Source organism: Elephantulus edwardii, unplaced genomic scaffold, assembly GCF_000299155.1.
Source record: "Elephantulus edwardii isolate Elephantulus edwardi_28Jun2011 unplaced genomic scaffold, EleEdw1.0 scaffold00019, whole genome shotgun sequence".
Classification (NCBI taxonomy): Eukaryota; Metazoa; Chordata; class Mammalia; order Macroscelidea; family Macroscelididae; genus Elephantulus; species Elephantulus edwardii.
Window position 1 is genome coordinate 9,921,640 of NW_006399769.1, and position 23,513 is coordinate 9,945,152.

General features: G+C 37.1%; 1 pseudogene; it reads right to left on the bottom strand.

The window, feature by feature from the left end:
- Positions 1 to 2,896: 2,896 nt before the first annotated feature.
- On the bottom strand, positions 2,897 to 20,613 carry LOC102859101 (annotated as a pseudogene).
- Between the last annotated feature and the right edge of the window lie 2,900 nt (positions 20,614 to 23,513).

Here is a 23,513-nt window from a genome sequence, read left to right on the forward strand (position 1 = left end):
TCAAAGGATCTATATCCATTTTCAAATTCTCAGACTTCTCTGTCATAAACTAATACTGAATTCTGTGAAACAGGTTTGTGTTCTTGGGAAAGTATCCTGATCCAGGATATACTGATTTAAATGTCTAAATGAAAAAATACTGAGACTAAGTAAGCTGTCTTCTAGTCTTTACAAGTAAAATAGGTCTTCCACCTACTGTAAAAAAACATGCCAGTTTCGTCTACATTTCCTGTTGCTTTCTCAGATATTTCCACAGCAAATCCCAACTTACAACACAGTTTTTATGTTGAGGAAACCTTTCCAGCACAAGCTGCCTACAACAAAGCACTTTATGTTGGCACATATAGAAACTTTAACTTGCTCTTCTCCAGTTCTTCTGCTCTCAACTAAAGAAAAGCTTCTCCCTTATAGAGACAAAGATAAAAAAAGAACCAGAACAAACACCATTTAGGACCAAGAAAGTAAAATATTTAAAAAAAAAGGGGGGGGGGCTGTTTAGGGAATGGCCTAACTCCAGGCTGCAGAAATACAAATCACGCAAATATTCACTATAATAATTTGTTCTGGGCGCTACTATTTTGCTTTTCCTTTAGCTGAGTAGGAGTAAAGCAGAATTATATCAAATCTAAACATTTACATTATGCCTTTGGAAACTAAAAACTCAAAATATATTAAACTGTGTTGTAACAAAAGTTTGAAGTCCCCAAAGTGAGCATTTTCCTAGTAAAAAATAATAATAAAAAAAAAATGTAAAAGGGAGCACTGGTGGCCTAGTGGCAAGAAGTTACACTGTAATCCCCAAAGCATGTGGATCGGGGCCACCAGCAGCTCCACAGAAGAATGGACAATCTCCTCCCATGCGATTAACTGCCCTGTAAACCACGGGATCGACAGCCAGCCACGGGTCGGTTACAATTTGGCGGTACACAACAAGAAGCATATACAAGGGCAAGTCACATTTCCATGGGTGGGTTTGCTGGTTCTTTTGTTGGGTGGATTTGTGGGGGTTTGGGGGGGGGGAGTTGGGTTTTTGGTTTGCTTGGGGTTTTTTTGCTTTTGTTTAAAATAAAGTAAAATCCATATGACCTGTAAAGAAACTAACACTGCGATAATCTTGTTTGAGTTCTTCTTAAAAATCTAAAGAGAATAATTATTATTATTATTATTATTATTATTATTATTATTATTATTACTGAAAAAACCACCAGCTCTACCCTAGATTCCTGACTTCCAGGCCAACTAGGATTTGCACTTTTGCTTCAAGTCACTTATGTACAGGGACCACTGTTACTGGAACAATCTATGCAATTTCAGCTACTACCTTACAAAAGCTTTTTTAAATAACAGCAATCAAAAATCTTTTACAAATCTCTATTTTTGGTACAGTGGTTCTGTGTATTCCATCTTCTTTGATGCTTCTCTGATTATTCAAGATTTTGCTGATTTCATCTCTCAGTATTGTTAATGTACTGCAATGGGAGAGTCTGCTTTCAGGGATTTTCCAAAGTATTCAGATAACAGTGATGCCAGTTTAATGTCTAAGGCACATCGGATTCAGGTCATGGTCTTTTCAATCATGTACTGAGCGATAAACAATAAATAAGGATGACAGAAGAAGAACTGATGCCTTTGAGTTGAGGTGTTGGAGAAAGGTACTGGATATCATATAGACTGCCAAAAGAACAAACAGATAGAACTTTCAGGGGGGACAGAGGTGGAATAAATTTACTTCATCTTTCTGTAAGGAAGGTATTTAATATGGCATTTTAAAAATACATATTAAATCAGATGAGTTAGACTATATCCCAGTGTAACAAAGTGCAGGGAAAGAAATTGACAAATCAACAACAAAATTTGTTTTTAAATCTGTACGTCATCCACAAGGCCCAAACAATAGTAGCAAATACTAGAATGTTTCTAAGTAGTATCATTCGAAAAAATCTTGAATAGGTTAATTAAAATCAATCTCACACTAGCAACAGTTCATTTTAATAGTATGGCATGGGATAAATGTGAAAAAAAAAAATCATAATAAGACAGCCAAGTCCACAATAATGCAACTTCACAGAAAAACTCAAAATGCCAATAAAAACTGGTATCATGAAAAACAAACTGGACACACTCCAGACAGTTTTTGGGGATATCTGAATGTTCATAATGGGCATTACAATTTTACTAAAGAGTAGAGCTAGTGTTTAAAGAAAAAGACAGGAACAAAAATTTGAGCTATTGTAATGATACAATGTCCCTGGGATTCAATCAGCGTGGTTACTGTAAGGTCACAGGAAGAAGTACCTTTGCTCTTGTTTCGCAGTTGCACTCTTCATATGTCATACAGACACTACAAGGCAACATCAGTTGTTCAAGTGCAACCACAAATACTAAAAGCAAACTACTGCAATTCTCAACAAAAAGGCTTTTAATTAATTGGTTCAATAAAAGCCAGACACTGCATTAGATGGAAGCAACCTAAATATACTTTGTGTGCAATGGGAGATGAGAAGTAGTGAAGGAAAGATGATGATTTATTTTCCTTCCAATCATGTTCAAAAGACAACAAACAAGCCCAGTAAATGCTCAAAGTGCTAAAGACATTGATCAAATTAGAGACTGTAAAACTGGCACCTTGCGTAGTGTTACTTTCTTTTTAGTAATCAGTATCTCATTAATTGAACAGACAAAGTGAAGCCCAACTTATGCCCCCTCCCCCCCAAATGTCAAGGTATCATGCAAATCATTATTGTGATGCAATTATTTTGCCACATAAGGATTGGTTACATACAATGGTTAACATACAAATCCATTGGATATCCAGTAATGAAAAATTAGCTACTGTCTATAGTTTAGTAACATGACCATAAATGGGGTAGATGCTAGGTAGATGGAAAGAGGCTGTTTACACATCAGACTTCCTCAGGTATAAAGGAGTTCATATGCTTTCTTGCTAAGTGTGCCTACATGGACACCTTCTTTCTCATGATTGTAATTAACGCTCTACGAGCTCTGCCGACAGCAACTCTCTAAGTTGGCTCCCCACCTTGACTCTTTGTCCAGATGTCCACTGTGCAGTCACCATCAACATAGTTTGTCTTGGATCACTGAGCACTTTTTGAGCCAAGGGTCAAGTCATTGGTAAAGAAACCTTCCCAATATTTCCCTACAATCTTATCTATTTCTACTGGCATAATGCTCTGAAAGACACCCCCAGATGTGGCAGCCCACACATATCTGGCATTCCAGTAGTTGACAATGGCAGCCTCCTGGCAGCAGCCACCACACATCAGGTTATCAACATAGCTCTGCCAAATGGCATTTTTGAGCTCTTCACACTGCAGCAGGGGCAGCAAGTAGTGGAGGGGATAGCTGCGGCAGGCAGCAGGAGCCCAAACAGATGTGTCTTGAAGCAAGCTCAGACAGAGTGCTTCATGGGGCAAAGATGACACAGCCTCTTTTCATGTACTTTGAGCAGGTTGTTAGGAGAGGCTCTGCACTGAAGAGAGAGATCACGCTGGAAATGATGAAAGGTCAGTGAAAGAGACAAAGATCCTCAAACAGACAGACTGACACAGTGACTGCAACAATGTTCTCAAACATGCCAGAGATGTGAAGATGGCTTAAGATAGTACAGGGTTCAGATCTACTGTCCAGAGTGTGGCTAGGAGTTATAATATACATGACAGCACCCAAGAACAACAGCAGTAACAGTTTCCACCTTTTTAAACATGGTTTTGTAAAGGAGTGGCACCCATTTCTAAACAATATGCCTCTGGAAACTCTATGAACTTTGATAAATGTCAATAGGTATAGAAAGGCTTCAAGCCTTTTGTTCATAGGGTCGCTATGAGTCATGCTCGACTTGAAGGCAATCAACAACAAAGTGGACTAAAGATACTTGTAAAGATATAATTTTTGTCTGTTACACTTGGACATTCAATTGGAATCCACCAGCTCTTCTGTGGGAAAAAAAAATCTCCTTTCTGTGGGAAAAACCAATCTCCTCCTGTGCTATTTACTGCCTCTAAAAACCTGCTGGAGTGTCAACTATGGGACAGTTCTGACTTGATGGGACATAACATCACCACACAAAGTAGACTGACAATATATACCTGAGTAGTTTAACACTGGCATATTTGACCAGTTTTAAATTGGAAAAATTATTATTCTCCTTTCAGGTATGTTTATTATTGTTATTCAGTGAAGTGGTTATAATAAATCAGCCTTATCTTATTTAAAGAATGTTTCCACAAGTCCCACTTGGGAAAAAAGTTGTGTTTTAGTAAAATCTTAAATTCAGACACAAGTTATAAATATCTGTAGTCTACCATACTGTACTTTTTTTAAAAGGTGAAAACTATTGTTGTTCTTATGGTTACTTATAAACATTTATCAAGTATAAATTTTTGTTTTATATATCCTCAAGGAAAACAACTCATAGCTGGCCCTCCAGTGGGTTTTCAGAAATTATAAAACACAGTTGTTGTGGTTATGTGCCACGTTGCCTACAACTCCGTGATCCCACCAACAACAGCTCTGAACCCTGCTTTGTTCTGAGCCAGTCTCATTGTCTGACTCACCTGGTCCCAGTTACTGTATCAATCCATCTCATCCAGAGTCTTCCCCTGCTGTGCTGTCTGTCCCTCCCCCTTTCCAAGCATGACGTCCTTCTCTAAGGACTGGCCCCTCCTGGCAACATGCCTAAAGTATGTGAGACAGAGTTTCAAAAGCCTTGCAACTTGGTTATCAGATCACCTCTCTATGGACTATGCCATATCTAATGGATCATTTTCTGTCCTTTTCTTTTGATATCTTTGTTCTTATTCACTGTCTTCTTTATTTTCTATCTTTTGGATATTTTATGGACTTGGCCCATTTTCTTCTACTTGCCCTTAAAATAACTTCAGCTTTTTAATTAATTCTCAGGACTCCAGCCATCAATTATATTTTGATGTAATTTCTAAATGCACAACTTCATTTTAAGCCTCTCTCTGAAGCCTATAATTTAAACAAACTTTGGCTAGAACAAATTCGTTGTAATTTTCATTGTCAGTGAGTCAGAACGGATTTTTCTCTGGTCTTTCTTAATCATCATTGAACTCTGAGATGCATAGGAAGTAAATGAAAATACCATGACCTGATTAGGTACACCTTAGCCTCTAAACGAACACCCTTGCACTTTGAAGAGGTACTTGATAGCAGACTTCTTGATTATTATCTGGGTGTTGGTTGCGGACCCAAGTAAAATTAAATTGTTGACAATTTCAGTCTTTTCTCCATCTATTATGATGTTGCCTCTGGTTTACTGTTGTCCCTTTTTAAAAAAACTTGTAAATGTCCCTTATGCATTCAGTGGGCAAAAATGCTTACTTTTGTAAGGGGGGAAAAATTCCTTCTCTCATGCCTTTGACAAACATGTTGTTTTGTATGTGTCCTTAGCCTTAAACTCACTTATTCACACTAATCACTCATCACCAAATAAAAGATAAATACTGTACTTCAAAGAATGGCAGGAAAATAAAGTATTAAAAGAAAAGTGCAAGTCTGAAATTATAAAACCAAGAGGGCAGAACACGTTCAGCACTACTCAATCTAAAAGAATTTAACAAAATAATTTCAGCAACAAGTTGCAATAGTGAAGGATTTAAAGTGCAAAACAGTGAGTTACACAAGATGCATCAAAGAAGATGAAAGGATATACAATCATTATATTCTAAAGAATTGGTGCCTGTTTAATTATTTCAAGAAGTGGCATATGATCAAGATCCAAATGTACTGATGGAAGAAGTCTAAGCTAAAGGCACCCAGAACAAAAGGGGGAAGGGACCCAGAACTCACAGAATATCAAATGGGATTTTCAACAAATTGAGGCAAAGCTGAAAGAGTTTCATTTGCCTCTGTGAAATCTGGAAGATAGCTACCTAGTCAATCAAGCAAAAGATCCATATTTATGTATAGAACATAGAAATTATAGAACTTTATCACAAGGAATTAAACCTTGCTAAGCATAATTTTAAAAAGGTCACAGCAATATACCTTATATCATAAATTCAAGTCAGATTATGGGGAAAAAGGTAAGATCAAAACAAATCAGATTCTGGCTGACAGGAGAGTATCAGAAAGATGTTTAGCTATGTTACTGTCTATGTATAAGCATTCAATTATGTGAATTGTAACAAATTATAGTTTAATGTTACAAAAATTATTCCAGAATAATAATTTATGCTTATGACGTACAACCTTTTGCACAGAGGAAATTCAAACAAGAGAATACTGCATGTGAAAAGGTTCTTTCATCATATATATTCAGTGTCACAACTTGGCCAGTAAGTAAAATCACAGAGAAAAGATTGAGGTTTTCAAGAATTTCATTTTACTTGAATTCACAATCCAAATCGATGAAGTGTGCAGTTAAGAAATTAAACATCATATTGCATTGGCAAATCTCCCGCCAAAGACTTCTTTCAAGCATTTTTTAAAAAAACAGCAAAGCTATTATCTTGAGGATTAAAGTATGCCTGACTCAAACCATCGTTATTTTCAACTGCCTCAAATGAATGCAAAAGTTGGACAATGAAGGTCAAAGAATTGGCAGAGATTGGTTAAAATGGTGTCCACTGCATTCTTTACCCTGGCATCATTAAAGTATATAAACCCAACTAGGTGTTAGGTGCAGTTTTAGCCAGCGGTGTAACTCTTCCTGTTCATAAAAGTTTCACACACTCTCTCATTACCATGAAGTCAGAACCGACCCATAGGAGATGCTCATCTTTCTACATCACAGTGGCTGGTGAATTCACACCACTATTGTTATGTGCTGCCGAGTTGCGTGCAACTCATAGTGACCCCTATGTACAGTAGCTTTGAACCCCGTCTATCCTGTGCCAATCTCACTGGTTCTGTCAAATCGAATTCCATTTCTCCAGTCACTGAGTCAATCCATCTCATCCTGGGTCTTCCTTTTCTGCACTGTCCCTCCATCCTTCCAAGTATAATATCGTTCTCCAAGGACCAGTCCCTCATGGCCACGTGCCCAAGGTTATGTCAGACGGAGCTACAAAATCCTTCCCTCCAGGCAGCAGCTTGGTTTCACCCTCTCCAGGACAGACCTACTTGTTCTCTTGGCAGTCCACAGTATATTCAAGACTCTTCTCCAGCACCACAACTCAAAGGCATCGATCCTCCTTCTATCATCCTTAGTCACTGTCCAGCTCTTTGATACATAGCATGACCTGGATCAGGGACGTCTTAGTCTCGAGTGACATCGTTGCACTTCAGTACTTTAGAGAGGTCTCTGATAGCACTTTCCTAATGCAACTCATCTTTTGATTTTCTGACTGCTGGTGCCGAGAGTGTTGACTGTGGAACCAAGTAAGCTGAAGTTAACAATCTCAATCTCTTCTCTATCTATCATAAAGTTTCTAACTGGCCCAGTTGTGAGTATCTTTGTTTTCTTTTTTATTGTGATTTTAGCAAAATTTTACAGAAAAGTTGGATTTTCATTCATTCATTGTTGTACATTTTCCTCCCTACCCACCAAGTTCACTTTAAAAAGAAACCAAAAACAACAAAACACAAAACTTATTCATTGTTGCATAATTTCCCCTTCCCTCCGACCACTTTGCTATGCACTTACTCTGCACTGCTGGCATACAAATAATGTCCAATCATATATTCCTCTTTAACAGTTCTTTCCTTCATCTGTTCCAATGCAGTGTTCATTATTTATTTCCTCTACTTAATTTCCCCCCAAACCACAAGTCAGTCCTAGTAACAGTGTGGTGTTACGCAGTATTTGTATTTTTGGTTTTTGGTGGTTTGTGTGTGTGTGTGTGTGTGTGTGTGTGTATGCGCGCGTACCGTCAAATTGGATCTGACTGGTACAGGAGGAGATTGTCCCCCCTTTCCCGGCAGAGCATCTGGTGGATTTGAACCGTGCACCTCTGGGATTGCAGTGCAGCTTCTTGCCACTAGGCCACCAGAGCTCTCCTGTATTTGTATTTTTGTGACTGAGGTATTCACTCAGCATAATGTCCTCCATGGTCACTAATGTTGTGTAATGTTTTATAAATTCCTTGTCGTTTAGCACTGCATATTCCACTGTGTGAATATACCTTAGGTTCTCTAAATACCCATTCAAATGAATGAATAATTCATTTGCTGATGGGCACTGTGTTGCATCATATCTTTGCTATTGTCAAATGGTAAACGAACACATGATGAAATGTTTAAAATACTTAGTTCTCAGACTGAAATAAAAGCAGCTATGAGGTATTATCTCACTTCAGGAACAGTAACAAAATTCAGCAGAGCAACAAATAAATGCTGAAGAGGTTGTGGAATCCTTATTCACTGTTGGTGGGAATGTAAAATGGTGCACAACCACTATGGAAGGAGGTAAGACACTTTTTCAAAAAGAAAGAGAATTACCATTTGGCCCAGAAATTCCACTACAAGGACTATACACTAAAGACACCAAGTTGGCACCCAAATGGAATCTTTGTTTTCTTGATGTTGAGCTTTAATCTACTTCTTCTTGTTGACTGCCATCAAGCTGAGCACAACTCACAGCGACCCTATAAAAAGAAGACCTGAATGAAGCCTTTCTATAACTATCGTCATTTCTCCACATTCATAGTGTTTCCAGAGGCATGTGGTTTAGGAAGTGGATGCCATTCCTGCTTCCAAACACATCTTAAATTGGGAGCTCCACCAAGCACTGTGCACCACGGGCAACCATTATGGCAGGTAAAATCCCTGCGGTACAAGGTTCAGTGTCACAGAAAACCCAGATTACCTCAGTAAAGCACATTGACAGAAGAACTTAGAAGAACGTTTCTCCAAAATATTATAAAAAGAGATTAAAATATAACCTCTTGGGCCCAACTGACTTTTAAATACAAGGTCCCGCCAAGAGGGCTTACTGACTCTAAGCAAGAGGCTAGATTAAAAAACAAACAAACAAGGGAGCTCTGGTGGTCTAGTGGCAAGGACCTGCAACTACAGTCCCAGAGGTGCACAGTTCGAATCCACCAGATGCTCTGCTGGGGAAGGAGGGACAATCTCCTCCTGTACCAGTCAGATCTGATTTGACGGTACACTCACACAAAAATAAAATAAAAATTTAAAAAAAAAAAACACCCAAAAACAAACAGCAAGGTGATGAAGTGTGCTCCTTTTCCCCTTCACATCAATGCCCCTGTTTAGCATGAAGAAGCCAGAGTCTGCGCCCAATTCCCAAATGAGAAACCCACAAGTGAATAAGACCGTTTGTTTAAACACCATTGTACTATGCTTACCATTGCTCTGAATCATCTGGTCCCCACTGGATCCTTTTCATTTCCTTCACGTGCTCCCCCCACCAACCAAATTGTGCAGCCTTGTAACTGTACCCCTGCAATTTTCATCACTGCCCATCCTCACCCTTCTGCTCACAACCCTCTCCTTAGCATGTTTTTCCCAATAAAATTTTTTTTTAAAAAAAACCCAAAACAAAACAATGAGGGCGGGGAGAACAACTCAAAAACCCAAAAACTAAACAAAACCAACCAACCAAACATTCCATACTGACTATCAATCAAAACAAGAGAGCCTGTCCAGGCACTTCATTCAGTCTCCAAAATGGAGATAAGGACTTGGCCTTAAATGCAAGTGCACTCCAGGAGCTTAAATTCACCAAAACCACCACCAAACATTCCACACAGACCCTCAACCAAACCAAGAGCACTATTTTACAGCATCCAGCCACTTTGTTTTTAAGTGCAGTACAGCCGACTCACAGTAACCTCATGAACTAAAGACCTTAACCGATTCTGTAACTATTGTCCTTTCTCTAAGTTCACAGAGTTTCCAGAGCAGGTACTATTTCTGGGTTAGTAGCACAACTTCCTACATTAACTTGTCATCAGAGTTCCAAAGTTTCTCTTGGGGATCTAAACGTATTGTTTCCTTAGTGAGGTGACAGTAATAAAGTCATTAGATAAAAATAGGGAAGATGGTGACAGGCAAGATTAAGAAGATACAGAAAAGCCCAGAGGTATTTCTCAAACCTGGAAATAAATCCACCCCTGGAGATCAGCCCTTTAGCCAAATAAAGGACAGGTCCATAAAGTGAACAACATTAGTGAGAAACATACTCCTTAGAACAATTAACTGCACTAGACACACTGTTTGTCCCCAAAGCAAGCTGAGAATACAAGAAATAACAGGAAAGAAGGACAAGTGGATATGGGGGCTCAAAGGAAGAAATGGTTAGTGCTGTCAAAATGAGGAATTAAAGTACACATAAATTGTTGAATAGGAAATTAATTTGCTCTAAGCCACACACACACAAGACACAGAAAAATAAGCATGGTCACGGAGATGATTCACTTCACGTTTAATTCTCTGCCTTGAAAATGACAAAGATTATTGTGTTCAGGGAAGTCTTTGTCTCAGCAGTATTTGTGAAAAGTACCACAAGAATTTTTCCCTGAATTGCCATTAACCTAGCTTATGAATTAAACATTTAATTGGAAATGTACTCCATCCTTGTAGAGAAATCCACACAAAAATTTGACAGGTTTAATAAATTTAATATAGAAAAAAGATACTTGCCTCCACAGGATGGAAGTTGCAGCAGATCTGATTGGGGGGGGGGAGGGGAGAGCCCATGCCTTGGACTAGAAATGCATACTTTATACCTTTTATCAGACAATCTTCAAGAAATGCTACAACACCTTTTCTTGGGGAGTAGGGGAGTATGAATGAAACAAATAATTTCTTAACTTTGAAAAGTCTATTATTGTATTAGAGAGTGTGAGTGTCTATTTTTGGAAGAGATACTCTGTCTCACATATTTTTAAGTATGTTGTCTGGAGGAGCCAGTTCTTGGAAAAAGACAAGCTGGGAAATATAGAGTGGGTCAGGGAAAGAGAAGATGACCTTCAACAATAAGAAATGACATAGTTAGTTGACTAACAATGAGCTTGAGAATGTTAGATTGAGTGGATGGTGCAAAATAAGGCAAGGTTCAGAGCTGTTGTTCACAAAGTCACTGTCAATTGTGTCAACTGATGACACCTAACAACGATAATCCTTGAGTAGCACTAATAGTTATGGGGACAAACTAATAACTGAAAGACTGGTGACCTGACTCTACTCAGAGGATATCAGAAGGAAGGTCTGGCTACTTCTTCCCAAAGCAGATTCTGAGTGGGAATCAAATAAAAAGCAATCCAGCAACTGTCCTGCTTTTGGCTTTATATTTAAGATTTGTTAGTTTTGTTGATTAGAGGTTAATGACAACCTCTTTAGTGTATAAAAAAGGATGACAAGTGAATAGATTATATAGTCATGCAATGGTATATTATACAACACTGAGAAACAATGAACTCATAAAACACCACACAAAATGGATGCGTTTGGAAGATAGGCTGAGTAATACATCTCAGTCACAAATGGACAAATACCACATAAGATCACTGTTCAACAACAGGATGGATATGGGGTGGAGGGAACAGGAAAAGAATGAAATAGATAATGAACACTGAACTGGAATAGGTAAAAGTAAGAACAATCTGAAAGGAATAGTTGATTAAAAATTATGTATACTGCAACAGCCTGGAACAGAATGAGCATTACAAGGTGAATTGGGTGAATGATAGGGGACATCAGATCCCTTGAAATTGGCTTTTCTAGCCACTAATGCAGCCCCTGCTGCAGGGCAGGGTCTACAGCTACCTTAACTGCAGACATATGGTCTTGCAAATCATCAACAGCTATGGGGCCAGAGGAGAGAGCACTTTCCACACTGTGACAAACGAAGATGGAGGTAGAGAAACTGGGGAGACACTCTGGGAAGGAATGCTAGACATGGAGCCATAGGTAAAGGATGACTGAACGAAAAGCTGATCTGTAAATGCTCTGAAATAAAGTCTGCTGGATGATTGAGGAAACCATGATTGAGGCTTCTTGCATTTGTGTTGCTGAACCTGGACTTTTGACTCACTGAGAAACTGTGCCTTGTTAATCTGGCTTGGGAGCCCAGTACTAAACCTGGATTTGCATTGTGAGATAATTCTTTGTCTCCCCTACTCCCCAACCTATTTCCCTAAATAAACCCCACAACTTAAGTTTGTGAATTAACAATGAATCAGATCAAATGATTAGTAAAAAACAGGTGCAGTAGTATGTATAGTAGTATGGATATTACTGATGGGGACAAATTCCCCTTTATGAGGGGACAGAAGTCAGACTCGGCCTTCCCCACATTGCATGTTTCTTCTGCAGGGAGGGAGGGTGGGAAATATGTATGAATGAAAACTAATCGCTTTGTGAACTTTCACTAAAATAAAAAATTTTTAAAAGAACATTTTGAAGATAAGGGTGTACCAGATCAGAGGCATGGTTACTGTCAATCACTCTACATGTATGCAAAAATTGGACAATGAATAAAAAAGAATCAAGGAGAAATGATGCCTCTGAATTGTAAAAGAGCAAACAAAATCAATCTTGGGAGCAGGAGAGCCAGAATATTCTTTAGAAGAAAAGATGGTTAATAATACTTTGTCTCATATATGCTGGGCATATTATCAGGAATGAACAGCTACGGAAAACAGTAAAGCTTAGCAGAGGGTTAGCACAAAAGAGAAAAATTTTTACCAAGACGCTGTGACACTGTGGCTGCAACAGAGGGTTTCAGACGCAGCAAAGATTCAGAGGATGGGCAGGATCACACAGCATTTCATCCTTTGTACAGTGGATCACTATGAGTCACACTCATGGCCAACAGCTGCTAACAACATAAAAGAGTGCTGTGTCTTAAATTTAAATTTGATGACATATAGAAAAGCAAGGGACTTTAGTATATTAGTCTTATTTCCTTGCTATAATTGCTTTACTAGTTTCATGAGTTTGTGGATTGGGATTTTCTACAAAGACAATGATACTATCTACAAATAAATCTATACGCTTTTATTTCCTTTTCCAGTTATACTAGTTACATCTTCTAGTATTGGTGAATAGGAATGAGATTGATGAACAGAAATGGTGAGAAGAAAAATTCTTGACTTATTTTGATCTTAAGGGAGAAAGAATCTAGGTTCTCAGCAGTTAAGCATGATGTTAGCCTTATAGGATTTTGAGATGTTGTGTAACAAGTTCCGAAAGTTCCTGTCTACTTATAGTTTTTGAGAATTCTTATCATGAATGAATGTTGTATTTTGTCAAAGACTTTTTATACATCTAATAAAATCTGTTATTTTGCCTGTTGATGTGATGGAGTAAAACTGATTTTCAAAGGTTGAACGAGTCACAATACTTGGGACAAACTTCATTTTGCCATGGTGTTTAATTCCAATACACTGCTAAGTTTGATACTTTTTTGCATCGATGTTTATGAGAAATTAGTCTGTCCTTTTCGTTCCCATTACTGTCTTTGTCTACCTTTGATAGTAAATAATGCTGTCATTATATGTTAAAAAGTATTTCCTCTGCTTCTATTTTCTTGAAGATGTTTTAAAAAACTGGTATCCCTTCTTTAAATTTTTGGTAGAATTCACTAATTAAACTATTTAACAAGGCTGCTTTCTATTTGGGAAGATTTTTAATCATTAACTCAATTTCTTTCATAAATATATGCTTATTCAAATCAACTATTTCCCTTTGTATGAGTTTGGAAAGACTAACTTTCAAGTACTCATCCATTCTGCCTAAATATCAAATTTACATCACAAGTAATTCGTTATATTCGTTTATTTTCCTTTTCATGTCTTTTGGACTGAGTTGTGATGGTTTGGGGTTTTTTAAAATTAGTAATTGAGGTTTTTCACTTTTGCTCTTGGTTAGTTTGTAGAGATTATCAATTTTAATCTTTTTAAATTACCAATTTTAAATTTTTCTATTAATTTGTATTCATTTTAGATCTAATTTTTATTCTCCAATTTTTTTAATTCATTTTAATGAATGTTTACAAAAACTTTAGATTTTCATTCTTTCATTGTTGCATTTTTCTCCCTGCCCACCTCATCCCCCAGTTCGCGCTTCTCTTTGAAAAGTAAAAGAAAAAGTCTTTCATTGGTATACAATCCACCCCTCCACCAGTACATTACACTAAGCAGCCTTCATTCTGGACTCTTGTCATGACCATAATACCCAATCATATATGACTTTTAAACAGTGTTCTCTCTCATCTGTTTCAATGCAGTATACATAATTTATCCAATCTTTCTCAGTCTCGCCCCAACCCTGACATCAGTCCAATTCTACAACAGTCGCATTATGCAGTATTTATCCTTTTGTGACTGAGGTATTTCACTCAGCATAATGTCCTCCAGGGTCACCCATCTTGAATAATATTGCATGAGTTCCTTGTTTTTCAATGCAGCATAGTATTCTATTATGTGAATATACCAGAGCTTCTCTTATATATTTGTTTGTTGATGGGCACCTAGGTTGTTTCCAACTCTTTGCTATTGTGAAAAAAACATGCAATATTAACATGGGTGTGTATACATCTGCCTGGGTGGCAGTTATGGTTTCTTTAGGGTACAATTTTGTTTTCTAAAGTGATAATTTAGATTACTGTTTTTTAGATATCCCAGAGCACTTAACTGTGCTGATCTGGACCCTGGACCAGGAGGCTATTGTACAAATAGAACAGGGACACAATGCATGGTTTAAAATTGAGAAAGAAGTGCATCAGGGTTGTTTCTCTATATATACCTATTGAATCTGTACGTTGAGCAGATTATTCAAGAAGCTAGACTCTATGAAGAGTAATGCAGCATTAGGATTAAGGGGAGACTCATCAGTAGCCTCCATTATGCAGATGACAAAACCTTACTTGCTAAAAGCAAACAGGACTTTGAAGCACATGTTGCAGAAGATCAAGGAATGCAGTCTTTTGTATCTTAATGTCAAGAAAACAAAGATTCATACCACAGGACTGATAGGCAGCATCATGACAGATGGAGAGAAGACTGAAATTGTCAACAGCTTCATCTTGCTCAAATCCACAATTAACATCCTTGATACCAGCAGTCAGGAAATAAGGAGACATACTGCACTGGAAAAATCTGCAGGTAGGGACTTCTTCAAATAACTGAGAAGTACTGGTCTGTCCATTTGCTGTACAGAGGTAATTCATGGTTGCTGTGATGCTCAACACTGTGACACTGATGTGTCAAATGCGATAATGGTTACCCATGGTGGACAGTGTTTGGTGGAGCTTTCCAATTAAAACAATCTTGGAAGCAGGAGTGACATCCATTTTCGAAACAGCTGGCCTCCGGAAACTCTATGAACTTGGAGAAATGATGGGAAAAGTATACAAGTGTTCAGGTCTTTTGTTCAGAGTTGCTATGAGTTGTCTATGACTTGATGGCACTCAACAACAACATCAGTTTGAGGACTAAGGTGCATCTGATTCAGGCCATAGTCTTTCCAATTACTAGCTATGCATCCAAGAGCTGCACCATGAATAAGGGTCACAGAAAAAGAATGGACATTTTTGAGCTGTAGTGTTGGAGAAGAGTACTGAACATCCCACGGATGGCAAAGAGAACAAATAGACAGATCTTGGAGCCGGTGCAGCCAGAGTGCTTTTTGGAGTTAAGAATGAGGCTTTGCGCCTTGGAGAAGGACATGATGTTGGGAAGGGTGAAGGGTCCAGTGAAGGAGAGAGGAAGATCTTCAACCAGTTATATTGGCACGGTGACTGCTGCAATGGGTTCTTGTGTGTAACGAAGTGTGAGGATGGCACAGGATAGAATAGGGTTCAAATCTTTTGTTCAAAGGATCACTGTGTCATACTTGTCAGCATCTCAAAACACCACCAACACATATATTCAGCACTATAAATCTCCTTCTGAGTACAAGTTTGCAAATTCCATAACTTTTTAAACTGTAAAAAGATGGCGCCAAAAGCAAAGGAATCCCCTTGCCCCTCCCCAAACTGAAGCTAAACAAAGGCATTAAAGGCCAAGAAGGCAGATCTAAAGGGCAGCCACAGCAAAAAAGAAAAGAAAAAAAAGTTCCACATGATACCCATCTTCTGGCAATCTAAGATGCTAAACTCTGAAGGCAGTCCAAATAACCCTGGAAACGCACCCCCAGAAGAAACAAGCTTGGCCACTATGCCATCATCAAGTTTCCTCAGACACTGTCTGAGTTAGCTATGCAAAAAATAGAAGATAACAGTACACTTATATTCACTGTGGACGTCAAGGCCAACAAACAGATCAAACAACCTGTGAAGAAGCTCTACGGCATTAATGAAGCCAAGATCAACTCTTTGATCAGGTCTTAACGGAGAGAAGAAGGCCTATGTCCAACTTGCTCCTCACCATGATGCTTTGAATGCTGCCAACAAACTGGGATTATTTAAATGGAGTCCACATGGCTAATTCTAAATATATATTTTTCTCACACACACAAAAAAAATTTAAACTGTATTTCCATATAGTTTACAAATAGCAAAAATTTCTATTGAGACTTCTTTGTTACCCATGAATTACTAAGAAGTATACCGTTTAATAGTCAAATATTTCTAGATTTTTTTACCCATATCTTTGTTATTCATTGCTAGTTTAAAAATACAGTGATCTGTGATCACTTATGATGTAGTCTATCTTTAGGAATATTCCACATCAACTTGAGAGCAATGTATATTCTACTGTTTGGAAATAAAGTATTCTATAAATGTCAGTTGGATTCAACTGACTAGTGGTGCTGGGTCTTACAAATTTTGTTTATCATTCATTGCTTACTAAACTGTGCCTGCTAAATATACGCATTACTGATAGATGAGTGTTAAAGTCTCCAATTAATAACAGATTTTTTTTTCTCAGTTCTACTTGCAGTTATATCTTACTCCATCTCTACACTTTTAACCTATTTGCACCTATATATTTAAAGTGGGTTTCTTGTAGGCAACATATAAATGAGTCTTGTTTTTGCTTACCCACTGTAACTGTTATGTAACCTAGAGATAGCACTGACCCATAGCTTACCCTCCAGTGGGTTTTCAGAGGCAGTAAATCGCCTGGGAGGAGAATGTCCATTTTTTCTTGCATAGCAGCTGGTGGATTTGAACCATATACCTTGGGTTGGCAACATAATTCCTTACCACTAAGCCACCACAGTGCCCTATCCACTGTGTAATAGACTATCTTTAATATATTTAGACAGTTTACATTTAAAGTGATTATTGATATTCCTGAAGTAGTAACTACCATTTTTATAATTGTTTTCTATTCACTACTTTGTTGTTTCTGCTCCGTGGGTGCATGCTTTCATTTTCCCTATTCTTTTAAGTATATGAATTGTACTTCTTTTAAAAATATTTAGGTGGTTGTCCTAGAGTCTTCAACATAACACTTTATAGTAAGGTCCACTTTCAAGTAATAATATTCCATTTTATAGGTAGTGCAAATACTCCATTAGGTAGTTAAAATAGGTATTCCAATTTCTCCATCTTGCCTTTTATAACACTGCTGTCATTCATTTCACTTCACTGTAAGTTACAGTAAGTTATATTAAATAGAATGTAGAGAGCTGGTGGCTTCGTGGTAAGGCATTATGCTACCAACCAAAGGCATGTGGTTTGAAACCACCAGGAGTTTTGCAAGAGAATGATGGGCATTCTCCTTCTGTGTGATTTACTACTGCCTCTGGAAATCCAGTGGAGGGTCAGCTATGTATCAATTCTGAATGAACAGTACACAACATATTGATGTTATTATGAACTGTTAAGAATGTTTTTTTAAAGTATGTCTTTACAGATACACATGGCTAAGCCTTTATTTGTCAAAAGACTACAAATTAAAACAACTTTTTTTGATATTATGGGAAAAGAAAAAGAATGATGATAGGAAATACCATGCCACAAATAAGAGTACTGATGCAATTGCTATCTACATCAAAGCTTCTGAAAGATGTACTAAAAAAGTACATACATACACACTCTCTGACCTAGAATCTTTTGTTGTTACTGTTATATGCTGTTGAGTCATTTGCAACTCATAGTGACTCTATATACTATAGCCCTTTTACCCTTCTTTATAATGTGCCAATCTTACTGTCTCTAACACACCTATCCCCATTACCCCAGTCACTGAATCAATCCATCTCATCCAGGGTCTTCCTCTCCTGCGCTGTCCCTTCAACCTCTCAAGCATGACGTCCCTCTTCAAGGACTGGTCCCTCCTTGCAACATGTCTAAGTATGTCAGATAAAGCTTCAGAATCCATGCCTCTAAAGAGCAGCCTGGTTTTACCCTCTTCAGGACAAACCTCTTTGTTCCCCTAGAAGTCCATGGTATATTCAATACTATTCTTCAGTACCACACCTCAAAGACATCAATTCTCCTGTCATCCCTAGAATCTTGGACAGCATGGAGAAAAGGGACTATCAAAGCCTATCAAAACTAGATTTGAAGAATGAAATATTATAGCTAAAAATAGTCTAATGTCAAGCTAGGAATATACATGAGGGGCAAATAAAAGAGAAAGGGAAAAAAAACCCAACACTTAAACTTTCAATATGCAAAATATGAAGCCTATCTATTAAACACACTGAAGTGCCAAAGACTGAGCTTCTCCAGTGGTTAAATCCACTAGTGGTCATGAGAAAGAGAGATGAGCAGTTCCTATCATGCCATTAAAACCTCAGAAAACTGACGGGGGGTGCTAGGAGTCAGAATCAACTCTGGGAGGTTTTTATTTTTTTTTTCTGTATAGAAGCAATGTATCATGTGCTTTTTTTTTTGGTATTCTTTTTTTTAAAATTTTTATTTTATTATTTTGTGTGTGTGTGTGTGTGTGTGTGTGTACCGTCAAATTGGATCTGGCTGGTACAGGAGGAGATGGCCCCTCCTTCTCCGGCAGAGCATCTGGTGGATTTGAACCATGTATCTCTGGGATCATGTGCTTTTTATAACACAAGTAAACACTTACGACTAAGACTATACAGTTAAAAAGTAGTTAGTAAACTTTTTCTATAATGGCCCAGACAGTAATTCTTTTAAGCTTTGGAGACAGAAATGTTCTGCTGAAACTTAGATATTATAAAACAAAAACAGCTACAGACAATAATATCTATATAAATAAAACTTCACTGATACAGAAATGAAAATGATTATACAGTTTTGCTATGTTATAAGCTATTGCCTGGAAAGCTTTGATGGCCTAGTGGCAAGATGCTGCACTACAAATTCCAGAGGTACACAGTTCAAATCCACCAGATGTTCTGCTGGAGAAGGCGGGACAATCTCCTCCTATACCAGTCAGATCCAATTTGATGGTATACACACACACACACACACACACACACAAAATAAGCAGCTACTGCCCTTCTGGTTTTTTACAAACATTAAAAATTACATAAACTGTTCTTAGTTCATGGACTTTTCAAACCAAAACAAAGTAAACATGGTCCAAGGGCTATAATATGCAAAGCTGACTTATCAAAATGAGCAAGAATGTATTTCTAATTTAGACTATAGTAAATATTTTTTTAAATTTCTTACTTCAAAGGATAGTAATCTTTTTTTTTAAAGGAAGATGATACCTTTATTGATAGGAGAAATTATGCTACCTAACAGAATTGATTATGTGTTAGTTTTCATGACTATTTCTCCATGAATACGGAGAAGAGTAAGGAGAGAATAAAGTAGGTTACCTTGAAATTTTTATTTAGCCTTAAATTAGAGAATGAATCTGGCATCTCGTGGTACTTGTTGATTCAGAGTAAAATCTTTGTTCACTTACAATGAGGGACTTCAAGCTGGTTAATATGATAAAGATCTAAAATAAAGAAATACAATGCATCTGAAAGGGGGAAACCCAAGTCTGAAAGACTAGTCGAGAGTTCTATGAAAGGACAGATATTGTTTGCATTATCAGAAAATTTTCCCTAAGGTTTCAACAACAAAGCATGTTTTAAAAATGAGTCACTAACAGGGTCACATTTGAAGGATTTGAGATTGTGGATAAGAAAGTGCCTGCAAGACAAGAAAAGATTCTTTCCCAAGCTTCTACTAAAAACCTAAAACTATGTTAGACCATGGCAAGGTACAAAGGTAATGTAAAATAAACTCCTTGACAAGTTTTTTAAAGATCCAGCAATCCTAAAGAAAATAAGAACAAATCAAACATAGTAATATCAAAGATAATAAAGCATAACAAAGCTGAATTTATACAGCAATATAAAAAAATAATACATCAAAACAAAATGTAATTAAATTTATCACAATAGCATGCAAAACATTAATTTCAACAAAGAACTGTATAAAACTTAATAGGCACTCACTTAAAAAAAAAAAACAAAACAAAACAAAACAACACTAACCCAAAAAAATCAATACAATGACCAAAACAGAGGACCCTAAAAAAAGCCATAGTAGATCACAGTAATATTTCTTTAGCTAGACAAACACATACAAAAACAGACAGATATATATATTTTATCCTACCTACTCTTCTTACAAAATGACTGGCACACACTATTTTCACTGAAACACGAGGCCTATTTTTCTCCTTTTTTACCTGGTGGGGGTCTGTGACAGCTCTCATCAATAGAACATGGCATAAGTGATGTGACTTCTACGACTTCAGAGATGAGGTCATTAAAAGGCCACATCTTCCGCTAGGCTTTCTTTTAGAAAATGTTTGCTCTGGGAGAAACTAGACAACATGCTAGAGCTGTTTGTACTATCTTACAACTTTTCTGTATGTTAGAAACCTATTTCAAAACAAAAAGTTAGAAATTCTTTTTAAAAAATTTAAAAATGAAAAACATGTTAGAGAGAAAATCATACGTATTTTATATTTGTTCATCACTTAACCTAGAAGGAAAACTTGAAATTAGAGACCATATTATGCATTTCCTTTTTATCAGGTGTTAATATCTGACATAGACTGGGATGTCAAAGGAAAGTAAGAACTTATTAAATTCTATGCCTATATGTGAGGAATTTTTTCTTTCTCTCTAACGTGTTTTTCACAATCTAACGCCCAATCTAACAAGGCAGGAGGAAGAAGAAAATTGAGCCATGGAAGAGTATTCTTGAGCAAGTAGGTCAGTAATAATAATTGACCACACATTCTGTTAACGCCACAAAATGAAAAAGTCAAGCCTGACAGAAAAGCTGGAGCCAAAATATGCATGAATGGCTTTGAATCCTAACACAAAGAAAATTAGGACTCATACTACAAGTATCAAGCCAAATACCAAATGATTCTGACAAAGTACTATTAGTACCAATAATTTCTCTATTCTAGTCTAGAATCTGATTACTTAACTTTATGATTTCTAAAAATAATCTTCCTTTTGTGTTAACTCTCAAAACTTTACTGCCTTCAAGTTGGAACCCTCCTTATAGCTTTTCTACCATTGGGTTTCTGAAGCTGTAATCAAATCAGGAACCATTGGTGGATTCAAACTGCCAAAGGTTCGCTTTTCTGGCAACTGCAATCTTTCCCACAGCCAAACCACCTTTGGGTTAGCAGCCCAACCCCCTTTCAGGCTACACCAGCAGAGCTCCCCACTGAGCTCACCAAATTTGTGATTTCTTCACTTGACTGTCTGTGGATTGAGGTCACACTGTATAAATTCAGTCAGCATTTAATATCAAACACTGAGTACCTACTGTGGGGAAAGCAAACTAAGGAATAACTGAGAAGTGTATATTCTCTGGAAACCTTACAGTGCAGTGGTTAATGAATTTAGCTAAAAATCAGAGTTGTTGGTTCAAATTAACTGGCCAGTAAAAACAAAAAAAAAAGAACCTATTCTGCTTATAGGGTGACAATGAGTTGTAATCAGCTCGATGGTTTTATATATTACGTTTAAAAGACTATTTAATTCAAAGCCATCTAAACCTATAGTTAGTTACTTATCAAACCGAAATTCAATTTTATACATTTCTTTGTCAAATATACAGGTATAAATGTTTTACATTTTGCTGATAAACTTTACTATGTGCAAGGACAGATTTTTTTCCTTAATAGTATTGGCCTGTCAACATTAAGTTTTCATTATGCATTTTAATTCAGAATCATATCAGTGATCACATCTGGAAATACTTTTTGTTGCACATTAGCCCAACTTATAATAAATTCATTCTACGAGGTCATATTTATAAATGTCAAGTTGTAATCTAAGAACACAATTTTATAAATTCTGCAAGAATCATCTTTTTAAAAATCCCTTCATTATATTTCCAATATCCTTTTTACATAGCAGATGAAATAAACTGCCTCATCATCTAATATGTAAAAAGAGAAATGTGAGAGTCAAACAAAAATCTTGTAAAGGTTATACAACTAAGTAACAAAGGAGGGAAAAAAGCTAAATAAGGTTATTAAAGTAAACGCTTAGTTTCTAAAAACATGGCATAGTAATAATGTGAGAGATAAAAGGTGTGCAATACAAATTACTAAATCATATGCTTATGATTTCTAAAAACGTAACATGGCATAATACTTAGAAGAATGATAATAAAAAAGGTGGGTCCATAATTTTAGGATTTCTTAAATTTCTGTTCAAAAGAGCATTTACCACAGGAGAAAAATGTGCAATCTCCTCTCGTGCAATTAACTGCCTTTGAAAACCTGCTGGAGGGACAGCTATGGGTCAGTTCCAACTCGATGGTATACAATCACAATTTCTATCCTGTAACTGTGCACAGGAAAATTTTTCTAAAGGTCAAAACAGTTCTTCATTTCTGTTCTTTGATGAGTTGTTCTGTAACAGATCTTCAGAAAAATTTTGTTGTGTACAATTACAAGACAGAAATTAAGTCTAGGTAAATGCTCTTTTGAGCAATAAACCTAAAAGGATGAACACAACTCAGTCTTTCTCAAGATGAAGAATAAATTCAAGCTTCAAGTTATAGCACTAGAGTATTTTGCAATGACAAGTACTTATTGTTCAAAAATAGTTTTCCCAGCCATTGACATGTCTAGGAAGGATCATACAGAGTACTTTAGTGTATGCACAAGGGGATTGGTTAGTCTCACCATCTATTATTAAAATCAAGCAGTTTCAGTGCCAGAAATAGGGAATCTCAATGGCAACAATGAAGAGGAAGCAGTCCATGTGCTCCAGGGTCAAAGATTCCTATAACTGCCCTACCAGGATCTACAGAAGTGCAACAGCAACCTCAGCAGAGAACTAGAGACCAACATCAGATAGAGCTGCATGGGACTGCAGCCCAATGAAGCCAAAGTCAGAGGCCTTAGACCCAAACTTGCTGGAGGACTCAGGGAACACATCATATCTGGTAGGCTAAGAGAACTTTTTAACAGTAGCCATGAGACTGAAGTCAAGGGTCTGCAACCATACTCAAAGCTGTCTAGACTGAGGGACTGTATCTTACTGCCAAACTGAATTATAACCTGTTAACTTCCTTAATAAGCCCTGTGACCATGAGAATGATTCTGTGAGATCTGTGTGGTCACTGCAAGAGATTTTGAACCCAGCAAAGAAGACTGGTTATGTAAATAGTAGGTGCAGGAACATGAGAGACCACATTTGAC